Consider the following 17,470-nt stretch of genomic DNA (forward strand, 5'->3'; position numbering starts at 1 on the left):
CCCCATGGGCTCCCCCCAGAAATTCTTTTGTGCCTCCTGGAAAGTGCACAAAGTAGAATGTGGAAACACTTCCCCCGGTTCAGAAGGACTGACCTCATGCTGCAGCTTGTAGAGTGAATCACCATGTGGATCAGAGAGAACACCTTGTGTAACAGAAACCTGGCCAGAGGGAAGAGCTACCCAGCCGTGGGCCTGTGTGTCAGCTTCATGCCCAGATTCAGCGGGGAGACATCAGCCTGAGACACTGCCTCAGTTTCTGGCATTCATTCTCTTCCTCATCTATTCTTATGTATCCAATCCATTTATTCAACAATCACATTTATCTCTTACTATATACCAGGCACTATGTTAGGGATGAGATAGTAACACCACAGATCATAGTAATAATCTTCTTAACTGCCAAGTTCTGTGCTAAAAGGCTTTGCAGTATCTCATTTAACCCTCATTTAACAACTACTCCAAAAGGAGAGGACTGTGTCCCTCATTTTATACATATAAAGCTGAGGTTTAGAAAGAATAAAACATTTGCACAAGAAAATTTTGGGCAAAGATAGCAAAATGACTAGCTTACAGACTCTCTCTCACAACATTAAGTACAATGAAGAGCTAGAGTAGAACCAGTAGATTGGAAAAATTACCAATAATTTCCACATTTGGAAGGAACAAATAAGCTTCTATCAGACCTTGGTCTCCTATACCTAATGGTTATAAACTCTTTTCAAAATTTTTAAAAACCAAATAATTAATATTTAATTTAAATATTTAAAAAAATCCTAAAGGTACTAGAAAGTAAATAGAAGCAGGTGGAATCTGGAAAAGAGTCAAATCTTAGGAACAAGAAATGGAAAGGAATGAGTTTGGCTATTTTTATAGATTTTAGCCTGAGTCTAGGCTGTTGTTGGCACCATGTAAGATGGCTGAAGCTCTGAGTATGCTGGAAAGAAGGGGTGAAAGATGCTAGAAATTAATGAGCCAGAGTGAGAGAGACCCAGATCCTATGTAGAAAGTCAGATCAAAGCTTGGTCAGATCCCAAGTCTTGTGCATGAATATTGCAGACTCAAACCAGGCTAGCTGGAAACAGGAAAGTAAACTACCCAAAACACAGAGTGTTACAGTTTGAGTCTGGCTAAGTTAACTGCTTGTTAAAACAAAACATCAGCACTTGACAGAGGAATATAGATGTCCAATCTCCAGAGCATCAGCTCATAATGCCTAAGACACCATCCAAACTTGTTCAACCAACAAAGCACAAAGCACAAGAAAATATGGGCCAAGGTTAAGGGAAAACACAATCAACTGAGACCAACCCCAATATGACCTAGATGTTATAATTAATAAATAAAGATTGTTAAATAGTTATTACAACTCATCTCAATAAAGGAAAAAACCTTTCAATGAATGAAAGGCAGAGAATCTCAAACAAGAAATATAAACTATATAAAAAATAATCAATGGAAACTCTAGAACTAAAAAATTTGATACATGAAACTAAAATTGCACTGGATGGACTTGATTTTTTTTAAGTCAGTAAACTTGTAGATAATAGAAGTTTTCCAATCTGAAGACAGAAATTTAAAAAAACTAAACATTGTATAAGATGAGTAGTCTCAGGGAACTGTAGGACAATATAGAAACTATTCAAATAGTCATCTGAATTGCAGCAGTGGAAGACAGAATGAGGCCAGGAAAAAAAAGTTAAATAATGGCTTAAAGTTTTGCAACATGTTGAAGGCATAAATTTATGGATTCAAGAAGTCCAGTGAATACCCAACAGCGTAAATCTAACTAAAGATACACATATCATAGTAAAACATCTAGAAAGTAAACTAAGGGAAAAAAATTTGAAAGTAGACAGAGGAAAAAATGACAGATCACATAATGTAGGACCACGTGAATGAATGCTGACTTCTCACTAGAGACTATGAATACCAGGAGATAGTGGACTGTCTTCAAAGTGCTTAGTGGAGAAGAGCAGGAAGAGACTGCCTGGCAAGCCAGAATTCCATATCTATTCAAAACAGCCTTCCAAAATGTCATTTCTAAAAATCTACCAGTAGTAACAAGGAATGAACTTTAACTCATGCTTTAAATATTGGAAAGAAACTATCAGAGAAAGAAATAGGAAGTTCTGGTGAGGTGACACATCTCACGACCTGTGCAAGCTTGTCCTAGAAACCCAATTGGAAGCAATGGGAGATTAAGAAAGGACAAAAGACAGAAGACAAACATGCAGAAAGCTGGGGTCAGGTGGGCTAGGTGCTCTGGTGGAGACACACAACATCCTCATCCACTTCCAGCAAGTTTATTATATACAGTGGCAAACAAGGAGGTGGAGCAACAGTTCTGGGGGTGGGGGTGTGACATTGTAGTTATCAGGAACAGGAGGAACCTTCGATCCTTACTCTCTGAACGTAAACATCTTAGAAAAAGCAGCTATACTGCATTTTGCCCTCGCCCTCTTCTGCAGCTGAGGGCCATGCCACTTCCAGCCTGCAGATTATTTGACATGGCTGTGCCTATGTCAATGCACTCTCTCAAGCAGGACTGTGCCTATGCCTTACAGTCACTCCACACTCTCTTCCAGTCTGCTCCTCACAGACACAGGGCTCATAATCTCAGACTTACCATCTCTAGAAGTAGGTGAAGGAAACAGATGAAATGACAACATCCTGATAATTTCCAGGAATCACTCCACCTCCCTGTTTCAAGTTGGAGAGTCTCTAAGACAGTGAAAAGGCACCTTGGAGAAAAGTCAATAGAAAAAGCTTAGGAATACAAGCCACCCTTTACCACTGTATGATCATGGCACTGTGAGAAAGGACTTGACAGTCTCTGAAGATTGCATTGGGATGGGGTAGACACACACAAGTGGAATGCATATACTCCCAACTGGATGACATAGGTGCTAGATTTGAACATCTTAATGGAATGTCAGAAAAGCACCTGGGTCCTCCAGCACTTGCTATATGCAGCCCCATTTCTCCACATGCCCTCAAACTATACAAAAAGTTGACAGCAAGCAACTCCCAGCTCTTGGGCTGTAGCCAATGAGAAGACTACTTGGCTTTACATAAGATAGGAAGGGTATTGGGGAGAAGTCACCCCTATATAACCAATTAAGATAGTAATTTACCAAATAATCTGTACTAATCATGGACTAGATAAAAGACAGAGAGAGAGAGAGAGAAAGAGAGAGGAGGATGGGAGGGTTTCAGTATGCAAATATATAAATCATGTATATACATAAAAAACAATAAATTATGTATGTATTTATTTATTTATACATTTATTTTTTAGGTCTAGCTTCCACATTTGAGAGAAAGCATGTGACCTTTGCCTTTCTGAACCTGGTTTACTTTGTTTAACATGTTGATCTCTAGTTCCACCCATTTCATTCTTCTTTATGGCTGAATAACACTCATTATGTATATATACCATATTTTCTTAATGTATTCATCAGTTTTAGGGTATCTGGGCTGATTCCATAGTTTGGATGTTGTGAATGGTGCTGCAATTAACATATCTCTATTGTATCCTGATTTAGATTCCTTTGGATATATACCTAGGAGTGGTATCACTGGATTGTATGATAGTTACAGTTTTAGTTTTCTTAGTAACCTCCATAATACTTTCCATAATGGTTGCACTAATTTACATTCCTACCAGCAGTGTATGAGGGTTTCTTTCTCCCCCACATCCTCGTCAACATTCATTATTGTTGGTGTTCTTAATGATAGCTATCCTAACTGGAGTGAGGTGGAATCTTAACATGGTTTTGATTTGCATTTCCTTTATGACCAGGGATAGTGAGCATTTCTTAATGTATTTATTAGCCATTTGTACTTCTTTTGAGAATTTTTCTGTTAAGTTCATTTCCCCATTTCTTCATTGGGTTATTGATTCTTTGCAAGGTTGGTTTTCTGCTCTCCCAATATATTCTGGTTATTAATTCCTTGTCAGATATACAACTGACAAAGATTTTTCTTCCATTCTGTAGGCTGTCTCTTTAGTCTAGAGACTGTTTCTTTTGCTGTGCAGAAGCTTTTTAGTTTGATGCAGTTCCGTTTGTCAATTCTTTCTCTTATTTGCTGAGCTATCAGAGTTCTATTCAAGAAGTCATTGCCTGTGCCTATGTGTTCCAGTGTTTTCCTCAAGACTTCCTGGAGTAGCTTCAAAGTTTCAGGTCTTACAGTAGGATCTTTCAATTGATGTTAGTACAGGATGAGAGATAGGAATCTCATTTCAGTCTTCTACATGTGGGTATCCAGTTTTACTAGCAACATTTGATGAAGAGGCTGTCTTTTCTTCAACATATGTTTTGGACTCCTTTGTCAAAAATAAAATGACTGCAGCTGCTTGGATTTATCTCTGGGTCTTCTTTTCTGCTCCATTGGTCTTTGTGTTTGTTTATGTGCAATACTGTGCTATTTTTTATCCCTATGGCTCTGTAGTATAGTTTGAAGTCAGGTATTATGATACCTCTAAAGCTGAAGGATTTTAAAAATAATTCTTTAGATATTCAAGAAGAAAAGTTTAATCACCTCTAATGGTTAAAAACAAATCAGATTTTTCCCTGCAATGTTCAGTGTAAGAAGGAAACTACAAAGTTCCTAAGGGAAAAAAATGACCCCAAAATATTACTTTCCATCAAAATGTCATTTAATTATAAGTGCAAAGGTAGACATTCTCAGGTACGCAAGAACTCAAAAATGTAGCATGCATACATTAACTCTTCTTGAAAAACATACACTCTAACTAATGAAGAATTAAATCAGAATTTTAAAACTGGGGCAAAAATCCTGGTGATAAGAATCCAATCCATTTAAATATAAAACAAAGTTAAATAACTGGAGAAGTTATAGCGCAGAGTAGATTGCAAATGTCATAGCCTTTATAAAGAAACAATACCAGCAAAAAAGATAGGAGAGGAGAAAGTAGAAAAAAGTGAAATAGTAGTTTCATATTTTCTAGTAGGGCATCAGAGTTGTCTAAAATTAAAAGAGGATTTTTTAAAGCATAACACAGCAGTACCTGTCTACAGGATATAGGTTCCAAGACACCCTGTAGACAAATGCCTGAAACCACTGATAGTACTGAACCCGACATATAGATATATGCCCATTATAAAGTTTAATTCATGATTAGGCACAGTAAGACATTAACGATAATAACATATTAAATAGAACAATTAAACAATAAAATTTTTGTGAACGTGGTCTTTGTCTTTCAAAATATTTTTGGTATTTTCACCTTTTCACTTAAAGAAGCACTGGACAGCTTCTCTTTGGCACAGTAGAATTTCCAACATCACTATGCACATGCTTTGGGGCCATTATGAAGAAGAAGAAGGGCCACTTGAACACAAGCACTGAGATAACACAACAGCTCATCTGACAAGAAGATGGTTACTAAGATGACTAATGGAAGTAAGTGTACAGAGCATAAATATGCTGGAAAAAAGGGATGATTTGTGCGTAAGGAGGAATGGAGTGGATGGATGGCATGAGATTTCTTCACAATACTTAGACCAGTACACAATTTAAAACTTATGAGTTGTTTGTATCTGGAATTTTCCATGAAACGTTTTCAGTCAAGGATTTCCCACAGAGAGATGCACCATGGGTTAGGAGACTACTAGAGTATGCACTTTTGAACATCCGTGGCGGTGGTGGGGGGCAGGGGTGGAAAGTATCCCTTGTGGATAAGGGGGGGCTACTCTAATTAACTCTTAGTGTTTTTAAATTATTTTTTCCCTTTAATCTTAGCTCAGACAGCAAGGAATAACAGCAAACACCATGTTATGGGTTAGCACACGCGTACTGCTCTTAATTCTGTACACATATTAATTCACCTAACCCCGTTGATAACACTACAAAGCAGAATCTACTACAGCCTCATTTTACAATAGAGGAAATGAAACACCGAGCCCTTAGCCAACTCACCCAAAGATCCATAGTTAGTAAGTCAGGAGTTAGAATTCAAACCCAGACAATCTGGCACCAGGGCCCATGTACTTCTCCCCCTCCCTTTCCTATCTCTCTGGGAGCATGCCAAGTGGCCAGCATGAGATAACACCATGGGGTGGGCAGAAACCTGGCAGATTAAAGTATGCAAACTTGACCCCCTACTAAGACATTCAGTTTCTATTTCTTTAAATAACTAGTGTGCAGCCAATCAAAGTACCTCTGTGGGTCCAGATGCTGCCCGCTAGGCCCAGGCTGAAAAGGGGCTAAGGAGCCACCAGTATCCCATTCACCTGATGTTCAGGAATCCCTTGAATTTCTCTTTTTTTCTTATCATTTACTCTTAAACAGCAGAATGTAGATAACAATTCTGAATTACATTTTTTGTTTATTCATGCAACATCCTTACATATCCATTTGGAAACATCTAAAATCATGCTCACAAATATTAATTTTATTTCTGAATGGTGGGATTTGGGAGTCACAGCCCTGCAGTATGAGGTTCTGCAGGCATAGCCACCTGACCCTCACCACATGGACAGGAAACAGCTGCTTAACCTTGTCAACCTCCCATCTCTCCACAGCCCTCCTTCCCCCAGCTTAGTGGGGGAACAGCAGGTATGTTCATGGTGGTTGCTGGGGACAACAAGCTGCTTCTGCCACCAGTCTTACCACTGCCATTTGTTTCCTCATCTGAAACTATGGCAAGCAATAATATATACCTTAATTGGTTGAGTAGGAAGATATCATGAATACATCGAGAATTTAAGGGCTTGGGAGCATGGCTCAAGTGGTAGAGCCCCTGTCTAGCAAGCAAGAGAGATCCTAAATTCAAAGCAAAACAAACAAATCTGATTTGGCTGGGTGCAGTGGCTCATGCCTATAATCCCAACTATTCAGGAGGTAGAGATTGGGATAATTGCAATTTGAGGCTGGTTTGGACAAAATGTTGACAAGACCCATTCCAACAAACAAGCTGGGCATGGTGGTAGGCATAGGTAAGAGGATCAGTCTAAAGTTGGTCCCAGAGCAAAAAACTCAAAACTAGCTGAAAAATAAAGAGCTGAAGCCATGGCTCAAGTGATAGAAAACCTGTCTAGCAAGTGCAAGGCCCTGAGTTAAAACCCCAATACCACCAAAAAAAAAAAAAAAGAATTTAAAATACTTCCTGGCAAATGGAAAGTACTCAATCACTGTCACTGCTGAGACTGAAAGGAAGGGGAAAACTGGTGTCCATAGCCCATCATGTGCCTTGGTTGGAGAGACAAAGTACAGATGGCTTCCACCTGAAAGCCCCACCTTTTGTTGGAGCACATATGAGGGGCAGTTGTTCCTGAAGGACTTTGTGGTGGTGGGCACAAAGTAGACTCAACTCTCCAGACCAGATTTGGGATTTTGATGAGGGCCAGCACTTCCAATGAAGGGGCAGGTAGGAATGTCACTTTCTAACCAGCCATTGTGGTGGTCCTCTCTGCAGTGGCTGCTCATTCTTGGCCTAACACTTACTGGCCCCTATCCTTAGAGAAGCAGGTGTCCAAGTCCTGAGTCTGCTATAGGTTCATGTGAGAACCCCTTTGAGGACTTCCAGAAGGGAAATTCATTTTCACTCAACATCTTCCACCCCTCCACTTTTTCACCTCGACAGTCTGTCCTTGTGCCTGACCCAGTGCACAGCCCTACAATGTAGTGCGGTCACCTGACCCACACCACCACAAGCAGGACACTGTGCTATTTGCCTCGACAGTTCCCTATCTCTCTAACACCCTCCCTTCTCTTCAGGCTTAATGGGACAGAGAGGGAAGGGTGGGGGGGAGGGAAGTGTAGAGAGAAGCTGTGGTCATTGCTAGGGACAGCAGGACTGGTCCTGCCACCTCTTTATAAGCCCCAGGAAGGTGGCCATACCTAAGTTGGCAGCTCTCCACAGAAGGGGGGGTACTTGTGATGATTGTTTTCAGCTGTTGGCCCTGCTGTCCGCAGCAACAGGAAGAGCTTTCCTCAGGCTGAGAGAAGAAGAGATGCTGAGTGAGCCCTGAGCTGAAAAAGATAAGCTTTGGAAAGTCAGATCTCAGGTAAGTTGAACTGACCCCAGGCTTTAATGGGGAATCTTTGGAGGTTTATGATTATGTATGCCTTTCAAGAAGATTACTAGTGGGAGGCTAGAGGCTTAGGAGACAGTAACATGCCCCAGAAGACAAATGGTAAGGTCCTGTACCAGATGTGAGGGGGAAGAGAACAGAGTCTTCGCACGGTGAAGATGTGTGTTTGCCTTTTGACAGGTCTTCCAGAGCTCAGAGTACAGCTGGCACCTCTATGAGCCATTGCTGTGCTTTACTGACCAGTTAGAACACCAACTGTGGGCAGAGAGACCCTCTGCTATCTGTATGCACAGCTGGGCCTACTTCCCACCTGCCTTGGCCCCTGGTCACAACATGGATTTTCCAGAAGTAGATGCTAATGCACTATGTTTAACAGAGATCAACACTTGTGAAAGTGAGAGGGAGAAGGCAGGATCTGGCCCAGGAACTGTGATGCAGGTCTGACAAAAGCTCAGGAACCTGTCATGGAGGGAGGCCTACCTATCTGTCCTCAGGAACCTGTCATGGAGGAAGGCCTACCTATCTGTTGGTGTCTCAGATCAGATGGAGGACTCCAGGGCTTTGCAAGTTCCCTTTACTCAGTCACTGGATATAGATGGACCCAGGAAGGGTGCAATTATCTGGGAAGCCACTCTACAGCTGAGGCTCCCCATTGGAGTCTCTGCAGCCGGGCAACAGGGGAATCCAGGTAGTGCATATCTCTGGTCCAACATACCCGCTCACCCTGCTTCTGGTCAGGCCTACTCCTCCCTCCTGTCTTACCCATCGGTCCACAATCGGCAACCCAGGCAGGCTTGCCAGCAAGGCTTCAGAGAACAGAAGGAAGCAGGAAGAACTTTAGACTTGGGAAATGCTATGTATCTGTAATTGTAGCCCCAGGCATCCATAATTAAGAAGGTGAACTTAATTCTAAAGAAATTGCGTAATGCCTTCCCTGCTAAAAGACATCTTGGGGATTTTTCTGCTGTGCTAGATTGCATCTGACTCCCATCCTTATGTTGAGTCATCTAAATCTCAAATCAAGAGTGCTAACCATCAAGAATATGAAGGTGTCTTAAGCCTTAGACATCCTCTTCTCACTCAGATTTGGGGCTAACTAAGACCAGGCCTGCCCTTGCCTAGGAAAAGTTGATATAACTAGAGATGGGAATAGAGGAGAAGTAATTTACATGATTATCTGCAAGTCTTCTTAAAGATGATTTTACAATCCAGAGTCTAGACTATTGCCTGGTGCCCATCAGGAGCTCCACTAATGTTTGCTGAATGAAACTACTGGACAGATAAAATTCTACTATGGAATTTATTTAACATGAGCACAGTTTTCAGTTAACCACCCACCCTCACTCATTAAATTTCTCTAAAAATGGGAAAGCAGATTTCATTTTTAAGAAGGTGGACAGACAGGCATTTACAGACTAAGAGAATGAGGAAGGGACAGAGGCCTTTCAAAGAGGGCAATTTCTGACCTCAATTTATCACAGAACATCATAAATTGTGTAAAACTTATGTGAAAAAGATCTTGGGACTCTTGCTTAATTGTTGATGACCCTGACCTTGTTATTTATCATCTGTAAAATAAGCACATTCTTGAGAGCTTGTTTGAAGGTTCTAGCAGGAGAACGCAGCTACTCATAAACACTCAACCAAAGAATGGTCCTCCTCTATTGGGAATGGTCATCCTCTTTGACTGAGATTGCAGCTTACAGAGGGATGCACATGGAGCAGTGAGGGAGGATGGGGACACCCACCTAGCCAGCCAGATCAGCTGAATCAACCCTGGCAATCAATGGGGTGACAGATGTCGTAACCAGATTGCCCTCACATCCTAAAAATAAGCATATTCTTGATGTCTTCATCACAAGGCACCATAAAGATAATGAGATAAACATGTCATGTGCTTAGGAGTCTGAACTTGAGGTGACGTGACTATAGTTAACTGTTGTCACCATAATAAATGGAGGTTTGAGTTTCACTACAGAGGGGAGAAAAGGCAAGCACATGTTGACCAGGCATTCATTTGTTCAGTCAGTCATTCAACTGATATTTACCAAGTGCTACTATGTGCCAGGCATGATTCTAGATGCTTGGGATTTATCTGGCCTCATGGGGTACAATTGTAGTGGAGGAGACAGACAAGAAAAACAGACAGCATGTTGGAAGGTAATAAGTGCTGTAGAAATATACCAAAAAAGTAGAGCATTGAATGGGATCAAAACCAAAGGAGTGAGGTGGGGTGGAGAGAGGCAAGCAGCTGGTCAGCACAGATATACCAGCCAATGTAGGCAGGTATCCTTGAAGAAGTGTGATGGAGCAAAATCTTATAGGAGGTAAAGGCCCTGGACATCTGGAGAGGGTCACCCCAGGACTAGAGTGAAACTCTGGCTGGGCCCTACCAGGTTTAGTCTCTCCAGGAATCCCAGGAGTGTTGGGGCGGGAGGGAGGGGAAGGGTTGCCGCATGAGTGAGCAAGGGGTCCAGGAACACAGGGCAGTCACCCTGAACATGGAGGGGGCATCCCTAAGAGAATTCCCACCATGGTTCCATGTAGCTGGTATAAAGAAATCTGTTATGGCATAGGTTGCATAGTTTTATGTGGGACAAGTCTCCGTAGGTTGTTACTGGGAGTTACATAAGACAAAGGCTTTTCCAGGTTAGAGACACTCAAAAGGATGCAGAACAAGACCTTTCTGGCTGATTTTAATGCCTAAAGCATTCAATTATCGCAAAGATTAAGAAGGAATGTTTAAAATTCAGAGCAGAAGGGAAATAGTCCATTTCCCCCTACTTTTATCTAATTTAAGTTTTATAATATGTATTATGTGCATAGGACATGAACCTCAAATCAAAATGGTAGAAATTGTGTTTCCCCTTTACCTGCTCACCAGCCTTCCTCTTGCAGGAGCAGCCTGGTCACAGCTGTTTGTCAAACATCCCAGAGGCACACGAGAGTAACTGTGTACCTTCTTCTTATGGGCTAACTGTGTCTCCTTCTTCATCCCAAATTCATATGTTAAAGTCACAGCTCCCACTACTTCAAAATGTGGCTGAGGTACATTTGGAAATGGGATCTTTAAAGAAGTGATTAAGAATAAATGTCATTAGGGTGGTCCCTACTCCAATGTGATATCTGTGTAAGAAAGATTAGGATCCAGACACACAGAGGGAAGACCCTGTGAAGACACAGGGAACAAGTACCCATCTACAAGCCAAAAAGAGAGAGGTCTCAGAAGAAAAAAAAGCTTGAGGACATCTTGATCTTGAAATTTTACCCTCCAGAATTGTGATAAATAATTGCGTTGATAAGCCACCTGGTCTGCAGCACTTGGGCAGCCCTAGCAACAAACTTTTATACTTATGTAATCATATATATGAGTATGTATACCATACATATATATCCCTTCTTATTCACACCTTTAATAGATCATAAATACTATTACACATTTCACTTTTTTCTTATTTAAACTGCATCTTAGCGATCGTTCAGTTGAGTACACATGGAGCTATTTTATTCTTTTGAAAGACCACAAACTATTCTATTGCTTCAGTGTTTGGCAATTTATTTAGTCCTTTATTAGCAGATTTCAAGTTGTTTCCAAATTTTTGCTGTTACAGAAAATGTTACAATGGGTAATCTTGCATACATATGACTTCATACACGTGGAATATGACTGGCCAAAAATAAATAGATTTAAAATGTTGGGAGAACTGCCTAATTGCCTTCCCAAAAAATTATAGCCAACGTTTCCATGTCTCCTTAACATTACCAATATATTGTATCATTGGAATTTTTGATCATTGCTAATATGGTAGATGAAAATGGTATCTTATTATAGATAAGGTTGAGCGACTTCACATGTTTAAATTTTTATTCAACTTGAAGATTGAAATTGTGAGGATTTTTCTTCTCCTGCTCTTCATGGAGTGTAGGGAGAACACTGCATTACTGGGCCCAGCTACTTGTTACCCCACAGCCTGTGACATCTTGTCCTCCTGCCACCCGGAACATTTCCCACTCTTTAATACCATAGGCTGCTTTTCCTGGCTCACAACCATTAAAATCACCATCACCAGGTTGTCACAGTGACACTCATAATCTAGCTCTTTTAGCCATTCTAGCATAGCTCAGAAGCCATGGTAAGCATGCAGAAGGGTGTAAGATATTGCACGCTCAGAGCAACAAGTGGTGAGGCAAGCCCTCCAGTGGGAAGTGAGAAGGAATGTTCCTGGATAGCCTCAACTTCCGTGGACAGGTCTACAAATGGGGATGACCACTCCTGCTTCTGGCTTCACTCTAGTACCCACGGGAATGACCCACTCAGGTCACCTCCAGACTCTCCTCTCTCCCACAAACCTGTTCTCACAAAGAGAGATAAAACAAAGCAAAATGACTTTAGATTATCTTTATTGTGTTTACTTATTTATTGGCAGTGCTGGGGTTTGAACTCAGGGATTCATACTTGCTAAGCAAGGGCTCTACCACTTGAGCCACACCTTTTAGCTATTTTTTAGGTAGGGTCTTGCATTTTTCTCCCAGGGCTGACCTCAGACCTCAATCCTCCTACCTATTGCCTCCATTATAGGGTTACAGGTGTGCCCCACCACTCCTGGCTTATTCATTGAGATGAGCTCTCACTAACTTTTACCCATGCTGTCCTAACACTGTGATCCTTCTGATCTTCAGCCACTGAGTAGCTGGGATAGCAGGCATGATCCACCATGCCCCACCCAGTGAAAGTAATTTTATTGATTTTTTAAATTATAGTAGAAAGTTTCATGTAGCAACTTCTAGCAATATACAGAATATAATGAAAAATGTAAAAGAACATAATACTAATCCCCCAGAAGTAACCATTGCTAATATTTTCTTAAAAATCTTTGCAAAGTTCTCCCTAAACATACCCTCTAAACACTATGAACACACATGAACAATCATATTGTTTATAAGCACATCCATATTTATAGGTCTGGAGATCATTTAAATGTGTGTCTCCCAAAGATTTGTGTGTTAGATTATTCCAGAATGAGGCAGAAGTAAGGGATGGGGAAGGAGCCTGGAACAGTGGTATACATTTGTAATCTCTACATGTGGAGACTGAGGCAGGAGGATTGTGAGTTCAAGGCCAGCCTCGGCTACGTAACAAGTTCGAATCCTGACTAAGCTACATAGGGTTACTCTACATCAAAAAACAAAAAAAAAATTGTTTTAAAGAGGTAGGGGAAACTTTATAAGGCAGAGCTTAATGGGAGGTAATTAGGTCAGTGGGGGCTGCACTTTTCAGAGATTAATGCAGTTCTCATAAAGACCCTGGTGAGTTCTCAAGAGAACAAGTTGTTATTTAAAAATAAAGCAAGACTGGCCTCTCTTCTCTGGCTTCCTGTCTCACCATGTTATGACACAGGCAAGGTGGCTCTCACCAGAGGCCAAACAGATGGGATTACCCAATCTTGGACTTTCAGCCTCCAAAACTGTGAGCTGAACAAGTCTCTTGCCATCTTCATTCAGCCTGGTCAGGGTGGTTTCTGACCTGGATACTTCTAAGTTGAAACTGTGATAGCAAGATGTCTTCAGGAAATGCCAAAATTGGGCACCCTGCCCTCAACCTCAAAGCCACAGCTGTTATGCCAGGTGGTCAGTTCAAAGAAATCACCTTTTTGGCTACAAAGGAAATGTGTATGTTCTTTTTTGCTCTCTTGACTGTACCTTTGTGTGCCCTGTGAGATCACTGCTTTCACTGATAGGGCAGAAGAATTTAAGAAATTCAACTACCAAGTGACGTGACTGGTGCTTCTGTGGATTCTCACTTTTGCTGTCTGGCACAGATCAATGCACCCAATAACAAGGAGGCCTGAAACCCATGACCAATCCTTTGGTATCAGATCCCAAGCACACCATTGCTCAGGATCATAGGGTCTTAAAGGCTGATGACATTATCTCATTCAGGAGCCTCTTTATTATCTATGCAGATAATATCTTTTGGCAGAACTCTATAAATGACCTTCCTGTTGGCTGCTCTGTGGGTGAGATTCTGAGACTAGTTCACAGACAAACATAGGGAACTGTGCCCAGCTGGCTGGAAGCCTGGCGATGATACCATCCAGTCTGATTTCTAGAAAAACAAAGAATATTTCTCTAAGCAGAAGTGAGCACTTGGTCATTTTGGCAGTGGCCTGCAGTGGGCATCCTGATCTAATCTTTCAAGTAAGTGTCTAGTGTATGTACCCTAAGGTTAGTGGAGAAGGTACCATTGAATATTTTGTCTACTCACTAAGGATGTCAAGTCCATTCAATGTCACTACTCGTTGGCCTTTTCATAGGTACCACGAATGACCTCTGTAGATCTTGCTATTATAGGTCACTCCTTCAACCTGAGGCTCCAATCTTCTCATTTGTAAAATGAGGTCTCTGGGCAAGAAGAAGTCTGAAGTCCCTACAGCACATAAGACTGTGATAATAGATGGACAAAGTCAAATGAATGAATAAGCATATTTCCTGAAGACAATTTTCTTATGATTTAATTGGACTTTGGAGATATGAAATGGTGAAAAGTTCAGGAATTTGTTACCTCAAGAACAGATCAGGCCCACAGTGAGAGAAATGTCTCAAGGACATTTTGAGTAATCATGACAATAATACTGGACAAGCTCTGATGAGGCAGATATTGAAAAGAGCAGAAGCCAGGAAGAGAGGCCTCAACCTATTCACAAGAAGAAATCTTATCCTGATTCCTGCCTCCACTTACATCTGCAAGGTTTCAGGTTCCCTGGACTCTGTTCTTCAGTTCTTCAGTACCCTGTATATGTTTAAATTGCCAGACTCTTTCCGCCTTCCACTGACTCAGTAGACTCTTCCACCCTGATTGTGCTAGAATTCACATTCATACACACCTGTAACTGTATACATAGATGTATCAACAGTTCCAGAGAGGAAGCTGGCTATGTCAATGTCTGACTGGAAGAGATATGGTACTGATGAAAAGATTGTATGCCGGGCTCAGTCCTGTGGGGAAGACAGCCTTACAGGGGGCATTCGGGTTGATGCTCACATATTGTATATTGAAAAACCAAGTACTCTTAGAAACAAGGACCTCAAGAAGGTGTGCTTAGTACAAATGATAAATTATAAAGGGTATGGAATTCTGATTCTCACGAATTCTGATTCTCAAGGTCTCACATAGGACTGGTGGAGTGGCTCAAGTAGTAAAACGCCTGTGTAGCAAGTATGAGGCCCTGAGTGCAAACCCTAGTACTATCAAAAAAAAAAAAAAATCAAGGTCTCACTCTATTGATTGAAGTCATCACAGGTCTATCCATATTCAAGACCCCTCCTTCTTGATGAAAGGAGTGTCACAAAGTTTGTGCCACAGTGGTATTTCATATAACATTCCCATTTACCAGAGTCAGTGAGGAACCAGGGAAAGAGGACATCTGCAGATGTCTTGTACTGCAACTCAGTCACTAGCCAGCTGTGTGATTCTAGGCAAGTCATGTAGCGTTTTTGAGATTCCACTATTTATTAATTTACTTATTCATTCATTCATTTATTTTTGTGGCACTAGGGGTTGAACTCAGCACTAGGCAGGCTCTCTACCGCTTGAGCCATACCCCCAGCCCTTTTTGCTTTGGTTATTTCTGAGACTGGGCCATGATCCTCCTTTTGTGCTTCCCTTGCAGCTAGGCTGATAGACACATACCACCACACCTAGCCATTGGTTGAGATGGGGTCTCACAAACTTTTTTCTCCTGGACTGGCCTTGAACTGTGAACCTCCTTATCTCTGCCTCCTGAATAGCTAAGATTACAGTCTTGAGCCACTACACCTGGCCTCCTTTTATTTATTTATTTATTTATTTATTTATTTATTTTGGCCTGTGCAATGTCTGTGATAAATAGGATAAATAAGTATTTCACATACTACTTCTTTATTCACATCTTTTTTATAGTTTCCCAGGTAGAAACCTTCCTACTCTCCTACCTTGTCAAACAGATGGGTCTCAGCCAACTACACCCAATCCTTATTGACCAGCAATATAGACTTATTAATAACTTCCAGTTTCAATCATTATAGACTACTGTTGACACAATCCTCACACAGAATATGTGGGATTAATGAGGGGTTCTTATCAGTGACAAAGAGCAGTCACAAAATGGGTCACAGAACTACTGGCTGCACGTGGCAGGAAAGAATGTGGAATGATTCGCAGAGCTACCAATGTTGCTGATTCCCTCTTACACAGAAGGAAAGTTAGCAGCCCAGATACAGAGCAACCAACACATAGCAAGACATTGTCTCCTGTCCTTCAGTGCAGTGACTGAGGACAAACTTCCAGGATTTCCTGCCCTACAAGGATTATATGTGTCAGTAGCTGATAATAGAGGAGTACCATTGAGATTTATATTTCCAGAAATGCCAGACTAGATAATCTTAAATAATTTCCACTACAAAACCTCCAAAAAGAAGTTGGAAAAAACAATACGCATTCTTGTAATTGAAGAGCTGAACTAACAGAAAATTAAAATAAATCACCAGAGGCCAAAAACAAAGAGAAGGATAACCAAAGCAATAATCATGATTGCAGGCTGAGGCTGCTTTGGAGACTGCCTCAGTTAGCTAGGGATGTGACTTTTAAGCTGCCACAATGAAAAGAGAAAGGGACTCATACCCTTGAAAAGTGGGTATTAAGATCATTCACATGGGTTAGAAAGCGCCCTAAACAGAAACAAGGCAATTCATCTGCCTTACCCTTGTCTCTCCTGAGCATTTGTAACATATGCTCACTACCCCTGTGACTTACGGGGCATGATTTCAATGTACCCATACAGTCACTGAACCAATAACTCAAAAGTACAAGACAGTGTCTAATGCTTTGACTGGCAAAAATTTCAAAGTATGATAATGCACATGAGAGAATAAGTGTGGGTCCTCTTTTATGCACTGCACATGGGAATATAAATTTGTGCAATCACTTCGGAAAATGGCTTGGCATTACCATCTAAAGTTGAAAATCCACTCACCATTCATGACCTAGAAACTTCACTTGCAGGGAAATTCCCAAAACAGACAATTGTGCATGAACAAGAGATGTAACATGTACAGGGATGCTCATAGCAGCCTTCCTCACAGTAACGAATAGCTGAAAAATCCAAATATTCCTCAGCAAGAAGAGGAAAAATAATTTTGTATTTTAGCAATATATTACTAAATGAAAAAAAAATAAGTCCTTAAAGATTACAGGTTATACATATTATGTAAAGCAATTATAAACACAGAATTTATTATTGTTGTCTCAGGTGCACAGACACAAAAAGGTGTAATTGGAGAAGCCATGTTAGCTGTAGATATCATTGATTTTATAGCCTTTGTTCTGGGGTCTTATTATGGATGCTTATTATAGTATTAATTCTCTAAAGCAA

At 41.0% G+C, this 17,470-nt stretch overlaps 1 pseudogene; it reads left to right on the forward strand.

Moving 5' to 3' along the window:
• Positions 1–13,618: 13,618 nt before the first annotated feature.
• LOC109691390 (peroxiredoxin-1 pseudogene) lies at positions 13,619–14,203 on the forward strand (annotated as a pseudogene).
• Positions 14,204–17,470: the final 3,267 nt, after the last annotated feature.

The sequence above is a fragment of the Castor canadensis genome, chromosome 5 (genome assembly GCF_047511655.1).
Source record: "Castor canadensis chromosome 5, mCasCan1.hap1v2, whole genome shotgun sequence".
Taxonomy (NCBI): Eukaryota; Metazoa; Chordata; class Mammalia; order Rodentia; family Castoridae; genus Castor; species Castor canadensis.